General features: G+C 39.8%; 1 long non-coding RNA gene across 1 annotated transcript in view; it reads right to left on the reverse strand.

Moving 5' to 3' along the window:
* The window catches only part of LOC147576984 (uncharacterized), a 246,943-nt gene that overhangs the window by 22,600 nt on the left and 207,985 nt on the right, over positions 1-16,358 (reverse strand). The window contains exon 8 of the long non-coding RNA XR_015241373.1: positions 12,968-13,124. This is a non-coding gene — a long non-coding RNA (uncharacterized LOC147576984). The remainder of the gene's footprint in view (positions 1-12,967; positions 13,125-16,358) is intronic.

The raw sequence follows: 16,358 nt of genomic DNA on the forward strand, positions 1-16,358 counted from the left end.
ATGCAATGGTGTGTGTGGTGGGGGAGGGGGGTATATCGTGTTGGATAAATAGTGGAAGCAGGAGGAAGAAGAAAATGCCAAAGATGACTCCCAGGTTTCTTAACTGAGCAACTGTGTGAATGACAGCATGTTTTTAAATGCCTACGTGGAAAAATTTAAGAAATGGAGGGCTGCCAACCCCAGCTTCCTCCATCAATCTTTTAAATGTGAAAGTCCACTGAGTCTCTATACAGTATTCAAGTGTCTCCTATAAAAAGGCAAAAGACCCTGGTGATGGTGGTGATCGCCAACTTTTTAAAGCATTTCCAGGAGGGACTGTTGGCACGCTAACTTCTGGCGAAGAATGAGCCTTGACTGCATGGGACTTGCTGGGGAGGGGTTCTTGGAGCAGGTGTTGAGATGGGGAAATGGCAGTCTGGGGAAAGAAAGAAGGCCTGAGAGGCAGGCCTTTCTGGTTGACAAATGTAGTAACTTTGCTGAAGAGTGGAGAGGTCCTAAAAGGGAAGTATACCGTCTCCGGAGAAACAGATTCAGCAAATGTGTCATTGCGATGCAAATCTACTCCCCTTTGCTCTCAGCTGAGCTCTTCACCATCCTCATGACGATCTTTCCAAAACGTCCGGAATCTATTTGAGCTTCGCTGTCCCTGTTATCTGCTTTCCTGCCACTTCCTCTGAAATATCTAGCTCACGAGCCCATAATATGTTGTCTGTGACTCAGCACCTCACGTTAATTAATGTAATACATTCAAAAAACCGTCTCAAAAAGTTTTAGCTTTCTGCCACCCCCGCCCTCCACTTCCCTCCATCCCACACTTCGAACTAAATATAAACCAGCTCATCTGACTGAAACTGGTGAATCCCTTTATAAATGCACAAGATGGCAGTAAAGGAACTCCGTCAAGGGCAGTCGGAGAAGCCTGCACAAGGGGACCGTGTATGAGAATGGTCAGCTTCCAGCTTCCTGCTGTTACCTGAATTAAAGGCAGAGAGAAGAGAAAAGAGGAAAAGGAGCAGGGAGAGCAGTTCAATCTGCTTGGTATTCATGTCACACGGAGAAAAGGTTTTCCAAGTTCACTTGTCTCTTGTTTAATGAAGTAAATGCATTTCTGCTTTCTTTTTAAGACATAAAAATAATTTCCGTTAAATAAACCCTATTTTTCCTTACTGAATTCATTATTAAATTGGGGATATAGTCCTTTAGAAAAAAAACCTATTCATGAATATTATTAAATCATAGGAATGCAGCAAATCTTTTCAAATAGCTCATTTAAAGGAATATAAAACAGTCTGCCAAAAATACTGACAAGAGTATAAAATATTTACAAATACTTCCAAAATATCAGTAGCATTGTGCTATATTCCAAATAAGTAAAACACACACACACACACACACACACACACACACACACACACACAAAACCCAAAAAAACATTAAGAAAGAAAATAAGGTCTGCTGATTTAGTACTTTGGTTTAATTTTTCCATTGCTTTGAACTGCCTTATCCCCTTTTAAACTGTGTATTAAATGTAATTCATGAAAAATTTTCAGTATATGAACTTGGGCTCTTTCCAGGTATTAGCTCATGCTGGCTCTTTAATGTTCAAAGCAATGTTGTATTTATTTATCTGATGGTACTTGTTTCTTATTAGATGATATTTTTGCTAACGTTTGCATGTATACAGAATGCTTTTTTTCACATGCATTGTCACATTTAATCTTTACAACAATATGTTTTGTAGGGATTATTATAATCCCCAATTTTCAGATAAGAACAAAGGAGGTCATAGAGGCTAAGTAACTTGTCCAAGGTCACCCACATGTGAAGTGGCAGAACTTTGACACAAACCTAGACTTTTTGATTCTAAATAATAGGATCTTTCTCTATTATTCACTGAAACCGAAACAATTAGCATATTTAAAACATTAGGTTCATTTACCAAAAAACCCAACAAAACAAAAACAAAACAGAGGCATATAGAGACACAAAAACATGGTCCTCCATAGGTGGCCTGGTGAAGACAGATAGGGACCACACTGTGGAGGATCTTTATAAAGGAAGGAAGAGCAACTTTATCTTAAGGACAATGGGAAACCATTGAAGGCCTTTAAGCCAAGGCATGACACAATTTGCTTTTTATAAAATACAACTCTGGTTACAGTGTGGGAAAAGGTTTGGAGCCAGGGAGAGTGGCCTTAGGGAGGTGGCTTTGAGTGGTGGTCATGGGCATCATGAAAAATGAGCAGATTTGAGAGACATTCAGGAGTTAGAAAGAATGGCCTTGATGATTGACTGTAAACTGGATAGAGGAAAGGGGAAAGTCAAGGATGAATTTTAGGATCAGCAACTGGGTGGTTATTGGTGTTATTTACCAAAACGGAAAAAAACTGGAAGAATATCTGATCTTCCCTGAAATGTTATTTGACTACCATCTAATTCCTCAACACAAATTTGTTAGGGGAATTTATTTTATAGTTTTAAATTACAGATCAGAAAGGCTTGTACTCTTTTGCCTGGAACATTCCTCCTCTTGTCTATCCCCATCCGACACACCAAATCTCATCTGTCTCCTCCCAGAAATCCTTTTCAGTTTTCCCTGCTGGAAATCTGTGCTCTATTCTCCCATGGCATCATGTCTATACCTCTGGCTTAGCTATTATCACACTGTGCCTTTACTTTGGTGTTTGTACCTATTGCCTTAACCAGACTATAATTATCTTGCATGATACTTGTAGAAATATAGACTGAAGAAATACTTGAATCAATAGATTTGAATTCCCATGATTCCCTTCCATTTTACAGCAAGTAAGATGGTCTGCTGATTTAGGAGGCAGGAGATTCAACATTATAAACAAGAAACCTAAGGCAAAATGGGGATAGGAGGGGATTAGGGGACACTTAGAGCTCTAATCTAAAATAATTTGAGTTCTAGCTCTAGGCACCTACTTTATAGACCAGTGAAAAGACTTCACATGTAATCTGAGAACTATGAGTGACAATCTTCTAGAAATCATAGAGCATTTCCAGTAGCCCCAAAAGGCTGTAAATGGGAGTAGCCTATGATTTTAATTAGGGAAGCATGTTAGACTCCAGAGACAATAAGTTTTTTATTTAAATTACAGAAATAATAGGGGCGCCTGGGTGGCGCAGTCGTTAAGCATCCGACTTCAGCCAGGTCACGATCTCGCGGTCCGTGAGTTCGAGCCCCGCGTCAGGCTCTGGGCTGATGGCTCAGAGCCTGGAGCCTGTTTTGGATTCTGTGTCTCCCTCTCTCTCTGCCCCTCCCCCGTTCATGCTCTGACTCTCTCTATCCCAAAAATAAATAAACGTTGAAAAAAAATTAAAAAAAAATAAATTACAGAAATAATAAATTAATTGATTATCCCATTTATTTATTCTATAAAAACATATCACCTACCGAGGATACAAAGATGAATAAGAAGGAAGACACAATCTTTGGAGGAGAGACAGAGGCTTGAAAAAATAAATGTAATATGACGTGCCCTGTATTAGAAGTATACACACCCTGCTACGGTAATACAAATGAGAGAGAAACTAATTCTGAGCGCGTGGTCAGGGCTAGCTGTAGACAGGAAGTGACATTTGAGCTGCTTTTCAAATAATGAATGGGAATTCCCCAGTAGTCAAATGGGAAGGAGCATTGCAGGTATGCGGAAATGCATAATCAAATTATGAAAGACTTACACCGCCTGTCTGTAGGTGGAACAGAGCATGTGTGGGAGAAAATGACCTGGGGTAAACCCAGAAAGGCGGGCTAGAACTGAGCTAGAGAGAGCACCCGGCCTAGGAGCCACAATAAGAGACTGCAGCTTGATCATGAAGACAATTTTAAAATTTAACAGATTTAAAAAATTATTAAAAAAATAATTAAAAAAAACACATGGTTTACAGATACACTGGGAAACAAAAGGAGCAATGAGTAAGAATACAGTGATGTGGTTGAGAACCCATGGTGAGGGATGCTCAATAACTACTGAACGAATAAATGTAGGTTCATAACGAAGTTTTCTAATAATAAGATTTATAATATTTATGGTATGAAGTATATAAAAAGCAATAGCTTTGCTTTGTACTGCAAGTGAACAAGTGGAAAATATAATGGAAACAATGTCCTTCACAATAGCAACAAGACATATCTGCCAACTTATAAGAAAGGAATGAGAATGTAGAGGAGTAAGCAAAATATTAACAAGTGATATAAAACGGGGCACCTGAGTGGCTCAGTTGGTTGAGCCTCTGACTTTGGGTCAGGTCATGATCTCATGGTTCATGAATTTGAGCCCCACATCAGGCTAGCTGCTGGCAGCATGGAGCCTGCTTTAGAGCCTCTGTCCCCTTCTCTCTCTCTGTCCCTCCCCCGTTCGTTCTCTCGCTCATATATAGAATTTAAGAAACAAAAGAGGAAAATAGGGAAAGGTAAGGAAAAATAAGATAAAAAGAGAGAGTGGAAGGCCAACGGAGAGGTTCTTAAGTACAGAGAATAAACTGAGGGTTGCTGGAGGGATGTTGGGCAGGGGGATGGGCTATATGGGAGATGGGCATTAAAGAGGGCACTCATTGGGATGAGCACCGGGTGTTCTATGTAAGTGATTAATCACTAAATTCTACTCCTGAAATCATCATTACGCTGTCTGTTAGCTAACTTGGCTTTAAATTAAAAAAAATACCTAATCATAAAAAAAGAAATGATATAAAAGATGACTGAAATATTTGAAGTCACATGCCATGTCATTGGATGAAAATATTTGATATCTGAAAGATATCGATTCTTTTATTGGGTATTTTAATGTTATTTCAATGAAAATCACAATGATATGTTTTCAAGCAGGAAGAGTTAAGAGTTCAACCTTCTTCTAGAGGAATATTAAAATAATAATATACAAAGTCAATTTTGGAAAAAAAACAAAACAAAACCCCAACAAAAACACTAATGAGGAACTCTTCCCTTTCTTGATATCAAAAGATATTACAAAGTTATAATAATTGAAAGTGTGGTGCCAAAACAAAGTTAGATGCAGAGATTGCCGCATGTTATAAAGGAGGCAGAAATACACTTTAATATGTAAGTAAGAAGTCATGGACAATCAAAGCGAAATGAAATGTAAAATAAAAGTGAAATGAAAGTAAATTGAAAAAGAAAATGGTTTATTTCATAACATTCTGGCCAACTTTGTTAGCCACGATAGAAGATTATCTACTTAAACATCTAAGCACCAGAAGAATTCGTATAATAGACATCTTAAATGTGGTTGTTGATTTTAAAATAATTCCATTGTCATTCGTGAAGAAAACTTGAATTATGAATTATGGAGTTGGAACAAACTGGTTGGTGATTTTACAGAATGTACAATTTGTGATGGTTCTTGGTAGCTACACGTTTTAGCAGACACTGTCTTCATTTATTGATCCTATAGACGTTAACATAACAGGAAGGAAATATTAGGAGTAAAGTTTTGACAATCGATTTGACAACTTAGGTAAAACGGCCAATTCCTTGGAGGGCACAAGGTACCAAAACAGACTCAAGGAGTTCAAAACCTTAATAGCTTTTATACCTATTTTAAAAATTGAATTTATATTGGGGCGCCTGGGTGGCGCAGTCGGTTAAGCGTCCGACTTCAGCCAGGTCACGATCTCGCGGTCCGTGAGTTCGAGCCCCGCGTCAGGCTCTGGGCTGATGGCTCAGAGCCTGGAGCCTGTTTCCGATTCTGAGTCTCCCTCTCTCTCTGACCCTCTCCCGTTCATGCTCTGTCTCTCTCTGTCCCAAAAATAAATAAACGTTGAAAAAAAAAACTTAAAAAAAAAAATTGAATTTATATTTAAAAATGTTCCCACACAAAAAATATCCAGCCAATGTAGCTTCACCGGTCAATTTTACCACATATTTAAGGAATTAAAAATATCAATGCTATGTGAATTCTTTCATATGAAACATAAATGTAAATAGTTCATAACTCATTTTTGGGAGGCCAGGATAGAGAGATACCATGTTTATAGTTTATAGTTTATAGTATAGTTTATAGTTTATAAGACTCAACCAAATTAACCTATAGGTATAACTTAATCCCAATAAAAATTGAAGCTTTTTTTTTTCAGTAGAAATTGGCAAATTCATAGCAAAAGTGACATGGAAATGCAAATGACTTAGAGTATTTAAAACAATTTTAACAAAGAAGGGCTTCCAACTTACTGGAAGCGACAGTAATCAAGACAGAGTGGATTTATCTAAGGAGAGGCCTTAGATAACCTATCTAAGGTTATCTAACCTTAGACCTATATTGACCTATATAGGTCAATGGAATAGAATAGTGAGTAAAGAAATATACTTGGGGCACCTGGGTTGCTCAGTCAGTTAAGCGTCCCACTCTTGGTTTTGACTCAGGTCATGATCTCATGGTTTGTGAGTTTGAGTCCTGCATTGGGCTCTGCACTAACAGTGTGGAGTTTGCTTTGGATTCTCTCTCTCCCTCTTTCTCTCTGCCCCTCCCCTGCTCGTGCTCTCTCTCCCACTCTCTCTCCAAATAAATAAAGGAACTTAAAAAAAATGATAATAAAATAAATACACTCACACATATGCTCACTTGATTTTCTACAAAATGCCATAATAATTCCATGGGGGGAAAGGATGGCTTTATAAAAATCATTTCTGGAATAATTGTTTATATTTATTTAAAAAATGAACCTTGAATCATTCTATTCATATAGGTTACCTCAAAACAACTCATAGAAGTAAATATAAAAACTAAAACTATAGAAATTTCAAAAGAGAGAGAGGGAAAGAGCATTCACAACCTTCTGGCAGGCATAGATTACTTAGAAAGGACATAATCTGAATAAACGATCAAAGGGAAAAAGAGAAAATTGGATTTTATAAAAATGAAAAACTTCTGTTATTAGGACAGCCTAAGAAAATGAAAAGGTAAGCCACAGAATACGAGAAAATATCTGCAATGTCTGATAAGTGACTTATACACGGAATGTATAAAGAAGTGTTTTTTTCTTTTTTGAGAGACAGAGAGAGAGAGAGAGAATCTCAAGCAGGCTCCACACTGAGCATGGGAGCCCAACATGGGACTTGATCCACCAGCCTGGGATCATGACCTGAGCCAAAATCAAGAGTCAGACACTTAACTGACTGAGCCACCCAGGTGCCCCAAAGAATTGTAGATCTTAATAAGAATATGGAAAAATCAGTAAATCAGTAAAAATAGGCAAAAGATTTGAACAGAGACTTCACAAGAGAATGTATACAAATGGGCATTAGGCACATGAAGAGGTATTCAGCATCGTTTGCCATGAGGGAAATGGGACTTGAAACCACAATCTGACATCACGTACACACACTAGAGTGAGTGACATTGAAGAGACTAACGATAGCAAATGTGGGTGAACATGTGAGATCACTGAAACTCTTGTGCTTCGCTGGTGGGGATGTAAAAAGGAAGGTTGGGAGATAGTTTGGAAGTTTCTTACCAAGTTAAAGAAGACATGCTTACCATAGGACCTATCATTTCCATTTCAAGCCTTCCTCCAATAAAAATAGGGGCGCCTGGGTGGTGCAGTCGGTTAAGCGTCCGACTTCAGCCAGGTCACGATCTCGCGGGCCGTGAGTTCGAGCCCCGCGTCAGGCTCTGGGCTGATGGCTCGGAGCCTGGAGCCTGTTTCCGATTCTGTGTCTCCCTCTCTCTCTGCCCCTCCCCCGTTCATGCTCTGTCTCTCTCTGTCCCAAAAATAAATAAACGTTGAAAAAAAAAATAAAAAAAATAAAAAACATATATTAACAGAAACACTATTACACATGCTTTCCTGACAGCTCCTTTCATACCAACCCCAAATGAAAACACCGCAATAATGTCAAATGGATACATTTTGACATACTTGCACAATGTGATACTGCTTAGCAGTGTAGACACAGAGCAACCGACACATGCACCAACATGGATGAATCTCAAAAACATCATGCCGAGTACCAGAAGCCAGAGAAAAAAAGGGTGCATACTGTATAATTCCATTGAATCAATCATGACAGAAAGCAGACTGAAGTTTCAATGGGGTATGGGGCCGAAGGGGGGTTTTGCAGCAATGAGATTTGAGAGAAGTTTTTGGGTGATGCAAATACCCTATCTCCATTGGGTACACTGATGTGTGTGCTTTTCCGAAACTCTTCAAAGTATGCCCACAAATTCAGTGCATTTTACTGCATGAAAACTGTACTTTGATTAAGTTTATTTATGTAAAGTTACCTATATAAGTGGGACATGTCTTTGGCACAACTTTAGGGACAGAGGGTTATTCTGAGTTTACATACAAAAGCAAATTAATTAATTAATTAATTAATTAAGAACAATGTTAAGACTCAAGAGATAAATGGTAAAAGGTCATATAGAAGGGAATTCACCGAGGATAAAATAAATATAAATGGGTAATAAGGTTATAAAAATATTCAAGTGGTTTGGTAATCAAATAAGTGCAAATTAAAATTATTAAAAATGTTTTTGCCTTTTAAATGGCAAAAGATTGAAAAGTACGATAACAGTGCTAGAAGGATCTTGGTGTTGGATCGCCATTGGCAGGCGTGTGAATCAGTCATACTAAAGGCAAGCTGTAAATATATACTGTGAACCTTAAGATTTCCATTCTTTGCTCCATTAATTCACATTTTAGGACTCGATGCTAAGGAAATTCTTAAACATACTATAGATAAAGCTTTAAGTAAAATAAGTTGACTTCAGCCTTATTCATATTCTCACAAACCTAAAAATAGCCTTAATTTCAAGTAACACAGGAATGCTGAATTAGTGATTTTCAATTTTTGAGACAAATCTAGTGGAAGCCTTTTTAATAAAACAAAATCTTACTTAGAACTCAGTAATGAAGGGGCACTGGGTGGCTCAGTAGGTTAAGTGTCCGACTTCGGCTCAGGTCATGATCTCACAGTTCATGGGTATGAGCCCTTCGTCTGGCTCTGTGCTGACAGCTTAGAGCCTGGAGCCTGCTTCGGATTCTTTGTCTCCCTCTCTTTCTGCCCCTCCCCCACTTGTTCTCTCTCTCTCTCTCTCTCTCTCTCTCTCAAAAATAAATAAACATTAAAAAAGAAAAAAAAAGAACCTTGGTAATTAAGACCCATAATAGCAGATCTGTTCGGGGATGGCAAGACCTGCCTCTTTCTGGCTCTGCAGTGGCTGTTGGAGGGGAGACCTGGGAGAAACTGAGGACTTTGAGAGTACGGTTTGAAAACCACTCCATATTTTTAATTTATTTTAATTTTATTTTAAAGTTTATTTATGTATTTTGAGAGAGAAAGAGACCATGAACGGATGAGGGGCAGTGAGAGAGGAAGAGAGAGAATCCGAAGCAGGCTCTGCACTGTTAGCATGAAGCCCATGTGGGGCTCAAACTCAGGAACCGTGAGATCATGACCTGAGCCAAAATCAAGAGTCAGGTGCTCAACTGACTGAGCCACCCAGATGCCCTTGAAAAACACTCCATTAAATAAGTTACCATCATTTATACAATGCATATCATGGTATTTGCAAAAAAGTATTTGGAGGTGTGAGAAAATCTTTAGGGTAAAAATATAAACAAAAGACAGAATACAAAATTGCAAATGTAATTTTATGATCTCATCTATGTGAAATGTGTCTGGAAAAAAGATGAAAAAGAAATAATAGATAAAAATAGAAATGTTTGCATGTAAGATAAAAACTGCTATGGGGGCGGCTGGGTGACTCAGTCGGTTAAGCATCCAACTTTGGCTCAGGTCATGATCTCCCGGTTGGTGGGTTCAAGCCCCATGTTGGGCTCTGTGCTGACAGCTCAGAGCCTGGATCCTGCTTTGGATTCTGTGTCTCCTCCAGTCTCTGCCCCTCCCATGCTCATGCTCTGTCTCTCTCAGTCTCTCATTAATAAATAAATGTAAAAAAAAATTTAAAAAAAAAACTGCTATGGTATCTGGGTAGCAAGACTATGACTAATTTTAGTTTCATCTTTAAACTGTTAAAATTTCTCAAGCTTTTAATAAGAAAGGTGTCCTGTGTTATGTTGAGGAAAGTGTGTGCGTGTGTGTGTGTGTGTGTGTCTTTAAAATTTTCTTGAGGTTGACAGACCTCATTTTGCTTGTTTTAATATGTTGGTGGGTTAGTGCAAATTCTGTGGTCCTACCAATCTTATGTCAGCTCAGTGGTTGACAAAATTTCTCATGGCATTTTATTACGGAAAACACCGGACTGTGTGGGGTGGTGAGGTACATTTAGGTAGAACTGCAGCTCCCTGAGCGGTTCACCCCATCACAAACATCATTACAGGCATGAGAACTCATGACTCTCTCAGCCCCCTGCTGGGCCCTGGGGATGTAGAGTGAGTAAGAAGGGGTTCCCACCTTCAGAGACAGCTCAGGGAAGAACAAGCATGAGTGCAAATAATCATAATCCCACTTCAATGGTGCCAGGGACACTGAGGAATGACTGTCCTTGGGGCAATGTCACAGGGGAGGGGATTTTATAGCCCCCCCACATTTTTTTTTAAATGGTCAGCACCATTCTAACTGTTTTGCTTCAGTGTATCAGTCAGGAGTCATGGCTTGCTCAACTATTATGCAGAAAAAGGAGTCTTATTAAAAAAGATAATGAATGGCTGTCAGCCTGGAGAACCAGCCTTGAGACTGAGTTTCGAGGAACAATATCTAAAACCTTGCCGTGGAACTGGTTTCAGGGAGAAGGAGAGCGACCATGGCTGACCCTGCTCCATTAAGATTCAAGCTTGCCACCACTCAGCCCTTCAACTCCTTGTCTCTGCAACCAACGTCACCAAGACAATGATCGCCACCAAGACCTCCTTCTATGAGGTACCTTCGGAACGGAAGTCCTGGATGGGTGAGTCAATGTGGTTGGTGGCGTCCAGTCACATGCCAGAGCCCTAGATGTAATGAGGGTAGAGGTTTCTGAGTTTTGCCCTGAGCAGACAGGACTCGGAAGCCTGGACACTATCATACGTAGCATGGGTATTCAAAATACGCCAGATAACCAGAAAACCTGACGATTATCTACCACACATATGTAATATCACTCAATTCTTAAGACAGCCCTATGAGGTATTGGTATTTTCTCCATTTTTAAGATGAGGAAACCAAGGATTTAAGAGGGGAAAAAATATGCCCCAATCTCTCAAGCTAGGAAGTGGTAAAGCAAGTCATGAAAAGAGGAGTCATGAAAAGAGGAGGAGTTGGTACAAATGACCAGGCTCAGCAATTTAGGGCCCAACTGGTTTTATTTCAGCAAGAATCCCATGTAAAGAGTTTTAATCAGTGCCTCTCCTGATTTTTTTTTTTTTTTTAACCAAGGTCTCAACTCCCTCTCGGTTGTTCTGGCCATACACTGTTTGAAATTTTATTTTGTAAGTCATTGTTCTTAACCGGTTGACAGCTATGGGATTTTCTTCCCGCACAACATTCTGCACAGGTGTCTTCAAAGTGTTCAAAGACCTTTTCCTGGAGCCCATTTACAGACCTGTCAGGGGTTCAGAAAGGGGAATTTAACTGAAACAAATGGTCTAATGAGAATACTTTAAGAAGAAATAATTGACAATAGCATGGGGCGTAAGTTTAGGAGAGGATTAAAATGGAAGAAGAAATAATTAGGAAGGTGCTATAAGCCTCCAAGCAAGAAATGATGAAGACGTAGTTATGTAAAAATTGTTATTCTGTGAAATCTTAGAGGGACATCTCTGTAGGAAGCCGTACTTAAATTCAGCCGTACAACTGCAGGGTAAGTGAGGTTCACCTGACAGTTCACGTTTAGGACCTCGGCAGCTTGTTAATATATGCTAATATATGCCAGCAAACCAAGCAGATGTCTCAACTCCTAAAGTCCTTTCAGGTTGAATGCAGAAATGTACAGCGTTTCCTTAGGAAACTGTAGCCTTGCTCTGCTCTTCTCTGGATGAACCATAAGTAGAATAATTCAACAAGGTGAAACCTTAGGTGACTTGTTTAAATACCATGTAGCTACAGTAAAAAGGCATTTAGAGAAAGAGTGACAGGACAGGAAAATGCTGGAGAATTATTTCACATATGTGGGGGAAGGATCTGTGCATGTTAGTGCTTGAGATGGATTAACACAAGGAAGGTTTAAGGTTTTCAAATATTTGGAAGGCCAGCATATGAAAGAACAGTTACATTTACTCTCTCATACTCCAGACATTGGAAAGAAAGTCACTGGGAAGAAGTTAGATTTGGACTCAGCTTAAAAAAGATGTGTGTAAGGGGTACCCGGGCAGCTCAGTCAGTTAAATGTCCAGTTTTGGGTCAGGTCATGATCTCAGAGTTCGTGAGTTCTAGCCCCACGTCGGGCTCTAACCTGTGTGAAGCCTACTTGGGATTCTCTTTCCCCCCCTCTCTATGTCCCTCTCTGACTCGTACTCTCTCTCTCTCTCTCAAAATAAACAAATAAACTGTAAAAAAAAAAAAAAAGAGGTGTGTAACAACTAGAGTTGTCTAAAGAGGGATGGTCTACTTCATTGACAGAGGGTCAATCAGACAAAAGCTGGGCAAGCATCTGCCAGAAGCTCTTTTGAAGGGAATTCAGCATGGAAGCCGAGGGGTTGGGGTCTGAGGGGCAGGTGGTGGATGAAGGAGATGGCGGAGGGAGGAGCTGTTGGGGTTCTAAGTTAACTTACCTCTGAGAGCATGCATCACCACGTAACTACATATCAGCATGTTTCGTTATTTAAATACAGTAAAACCTTGGTTTGTGAGCATGATTCGTTCCAGAAACATGCTTGTAATCCACAACACTTGTATATCAAAGCGAACTTCCCCATAAGAAACAATGGAAACTCAGATGATTTGTCCCACACCCAAAAATATTCATATAAAAATGATCACAATACTATAATACAAAATAATACAGCAAATAAAAATATAAAGAAAAATAAATTAACCTGCACTTACCTTTGAAAACCTTCGTGGCTGGTGTGAGAGACACAAGACAGAGGAGGGTTATTGTGTAGGATGACTTTCACTATCACTAACGGAATCACTGCTATCTGTTGGCTCAGTGGAATCTTTTTCTTTTCATGCAACTTTAACAAGGAACCTATCCAATGACCTAGAATGAAGGAAAGCATTCCTAAGCACACTCTTGTATGGAAAAGCAAAGGACTGTCCATAGGTGCTTTGAAGGCACAAAACATACACTAGTGCCAGTTGGGGGCACCTTGTAAAGTTCTGAAAAATCACTGATTTTTGCCAGACACTCTGGCCTGAGACTGAGCATCCGAGCATGGGAGATGATCACCCACGATCCCACAGAGAGGGAGAGAGAGAGAGAGAGAGAGAGAGAGAGAGAGAAAGAGAGGAGAACCATTAGTTAAGTTGTGATCATGTGACCTTTGGAGTCAAATACTACACGTATTGCAAGGCATCGCTAGTTTCTCCAGTTAAAACTTATTAGAAATGTTTGCTCATCTTGTGGAACAGTCGCAGAACAAGTTACTCACAATCCAAGGTGTTGCTGTAACTGAATTAAAATCACTGAAAAACAAATTCACAGCTAAAGGACTCGTGATGGATTGGAAAGAAGAGCAAGAAGGCAGTTGCCCCTGATTGGAAGCAGCAGAGGCTCTATTTTAACTTCTTTGACATCCAAGGTTTCCTTCTCTGAGGCGACTGTGCCAGAGAGAGGTTGCATGAAAGAAACATGAGTTTTTAATGACTGAAATGCAAAGAGCAACGAAGAGCACACAATGTTTGATAAGAAGCTGAAAGACAAAGAAAGGGAGGAGAAGGCACAGAAATTCTCTCCCAGGAAGAGCGAGAGTGAAGGCAGCAATCGTAATAAAGTCGCTAAGATTATTTTTTATAATTATTGGACATTTATTATGTGCCAGGATCCGTACAATAGGCTTTGCAAACACTGTTTCAGGTAACCCTCACGAAAACCCTAGGAGGCAGTAGCAATGTCATGTCTCCTTTCATAGAGAAGAAAATGGAGGCTTGGAGTGGTTAAGTAGCTAGCTAGTAAGTAGTGTTGGGATTATTAATCAAGACACTTAAATATCTCTTCCAAAGATCCTTAGTCCCCAAGGTGCATCCACAGGAACTAATAACACAACATTTATGTAATTGAGAGCTACTTCATTATTTTAATATTAAGTAGATTCTAAAGTTCAAACAGCTTCCTCTCTCAACGGCGCTCTCTCCTAGCTTGCCTGTCTTCCACTCTGTCCCTCTCGGATAAAGCAATGCTGTAGCCGTACAGCCAGATGGATGCAGCCTGGATTGACAGGGGTTCTCTCTGTTTATAAAGACCAGTTTTATGTTCATCTACCCATCTGCTTGGTATCCATGCAACCATGTAAGAGATCGGCGTTTGCATATTTGTATCTTTCTTCTTCCTGCCATGCAAAGATGGGGAATTACACGGTCACTTAGAAGTCTGACTGTCCATTTAGGAAACATCTCGGAACACCCAGCAGAATAAAACTACAGACAGGGAACATTTCTTTCCTTTTTTGCTCTCAGATATTATGTTTGTGCTGTTCATCATATGTGTACAATTCATATTGACGATGACTCCTTTATAGCCGCCTACCTCAGTCTGCAAATCCATCCTCCAAATGATGTGGCGGAGAGCAAAATTCTAGTTGCTTCACAAAGTCACGGTGTTCATGGCCATCCCTTTATTTGTCTGTTCTTAGTGACCCTGTTGCCTTTGATTTAGTCTTGCATTGATAAGCCATGAGAATAGGAAATATCTGTTTCTAGCAAGTACCCTTGGAGTTTTAATAGACAAAGACTACTCTGAAAATTAAGCTCTAATACACATTGATACTATAGCACAGGGAATGTAAAGCATGCTTCTTTTCAGTACCTTACTGTTGACGCATTTTACTGGTTGTCATCTCCACAGCCATCTGAGTTCGGGGACAACATTAAAGAATGTGAGCATCTCTCCATGAATCTTTGATCTCTTAGCCACGTTGATAGATGTGTAAAATCCCTTCTACCACACATGCAGCGTTGCCAAGCATGGTGACAGCTTTCACACATGCCCACCACACTGGGTGGACCTATAGTAAATTATTTACCCTAAATTTACCTGGACCCGAATAAGAGCCATGGGAGGCTGAGAGTGGCTGGGTTAAACACCCAACTCGGGATTTTGGTTCTGGTCGTGATCTTACGGTTTGTGAGTTTGAGCCCCATGTTGGGCTCTGAGGTGACAGTGCGGAGCCTGCTTGGGATTCTCTCTCTCCCTTTCTCTCTGCCCCTTCCCTCCTCATGCTGTCTCTCTCTCTCTAAGTAGATAAATAAACATTAAAAAAATATATCTCATTAAAAAAAAAAAAAGAGCCACGGGAGGCTGGAGAAGTATGCTGGCCTTCTAGGTAGGAACCTCACCACAAACATCAGACCCCGCCACACTTCTTGCTTTGCACTCTCCCTTGTCCTTCCGCCTATTTCCAAGTGGAAGAAATTATTAGCTTCTATATCCTGACATGAGATCTAATTAATTCATAGCTTCAAGAAATATTAGTACTGGAAGAGACATTACTTTATCCTATTATAGTGATATGTTTTAAACTATAGATCGAGATCCATTAGTGAGTGGTAAAATCAATCTAATGAATTGAGATTGATTAAATACGGTCACAAATTCCCTGATCCTGCTATCATTCAGCAAAAGGGTCTGTGTCTCCTCCTTTTGAATCAGGGCCATCTCACTAACTTGTTTGATCAATAGAAGGTGTCACAAGTACCATTCTGGGACTTGAGAGTCTAGGTCATAAACAAATTTGCAGCCTCTACTCAGGGCTCTCAGAATGTGCATTCTTAGGACACTCTCTCTGGGCGCCTGGATGCCATGCTGTGAGAATACAGGTCACATGGAGAAGACAAGTATAGCTGCCTAGCTGACAACCAGCGCTTAGTTTCCAGCTGACTGCTGCTATCAACCGCCAACCAAAGGAGTGAATCCCTTCAGATATCCAACACAGCTGGACCAGCAGAAGTCTGTAGCCCCAGCCTACACCTGATTGCAATGGCATAAAAACCACAAGGAAGAGCCGCCCAGGGGAGCCCACTCAACCCATAGAACCCCTTGAAATAATAATAATACTAGCCTGTTGTTTTTAAGCCCAAAATGTTGGTGTGCTTTGTCATGCAGCAAAATGTAACCAGAACACAGGTCAAGATAGTTTTTTAATGAAATAGAATAAAAAAGAATAGAAAATAATAGAAAGATATAGAGGATATGTACTGTTTCATAAAAATTTTTATGATGTGTGTGTGTGTGTGTGTGTCAGAGAAAAGAAAGATGGAAATAGAGACAAAAATAGAA

Source organism: Puma concolor, chromosome D1 (genome assembly GCF_028749965.1).
Source record: "Puma concolor isolate L17-30 chromosome D1, mPumCon1.1.hap2, whole genome shotgun sequence".
NCBI classification, from domain to species: domain Eukaryota; kingdom Metazoa; phylum Chordata; class Mammalia; order Carnivora; family Felidae; genus Puma; species Puma concolor.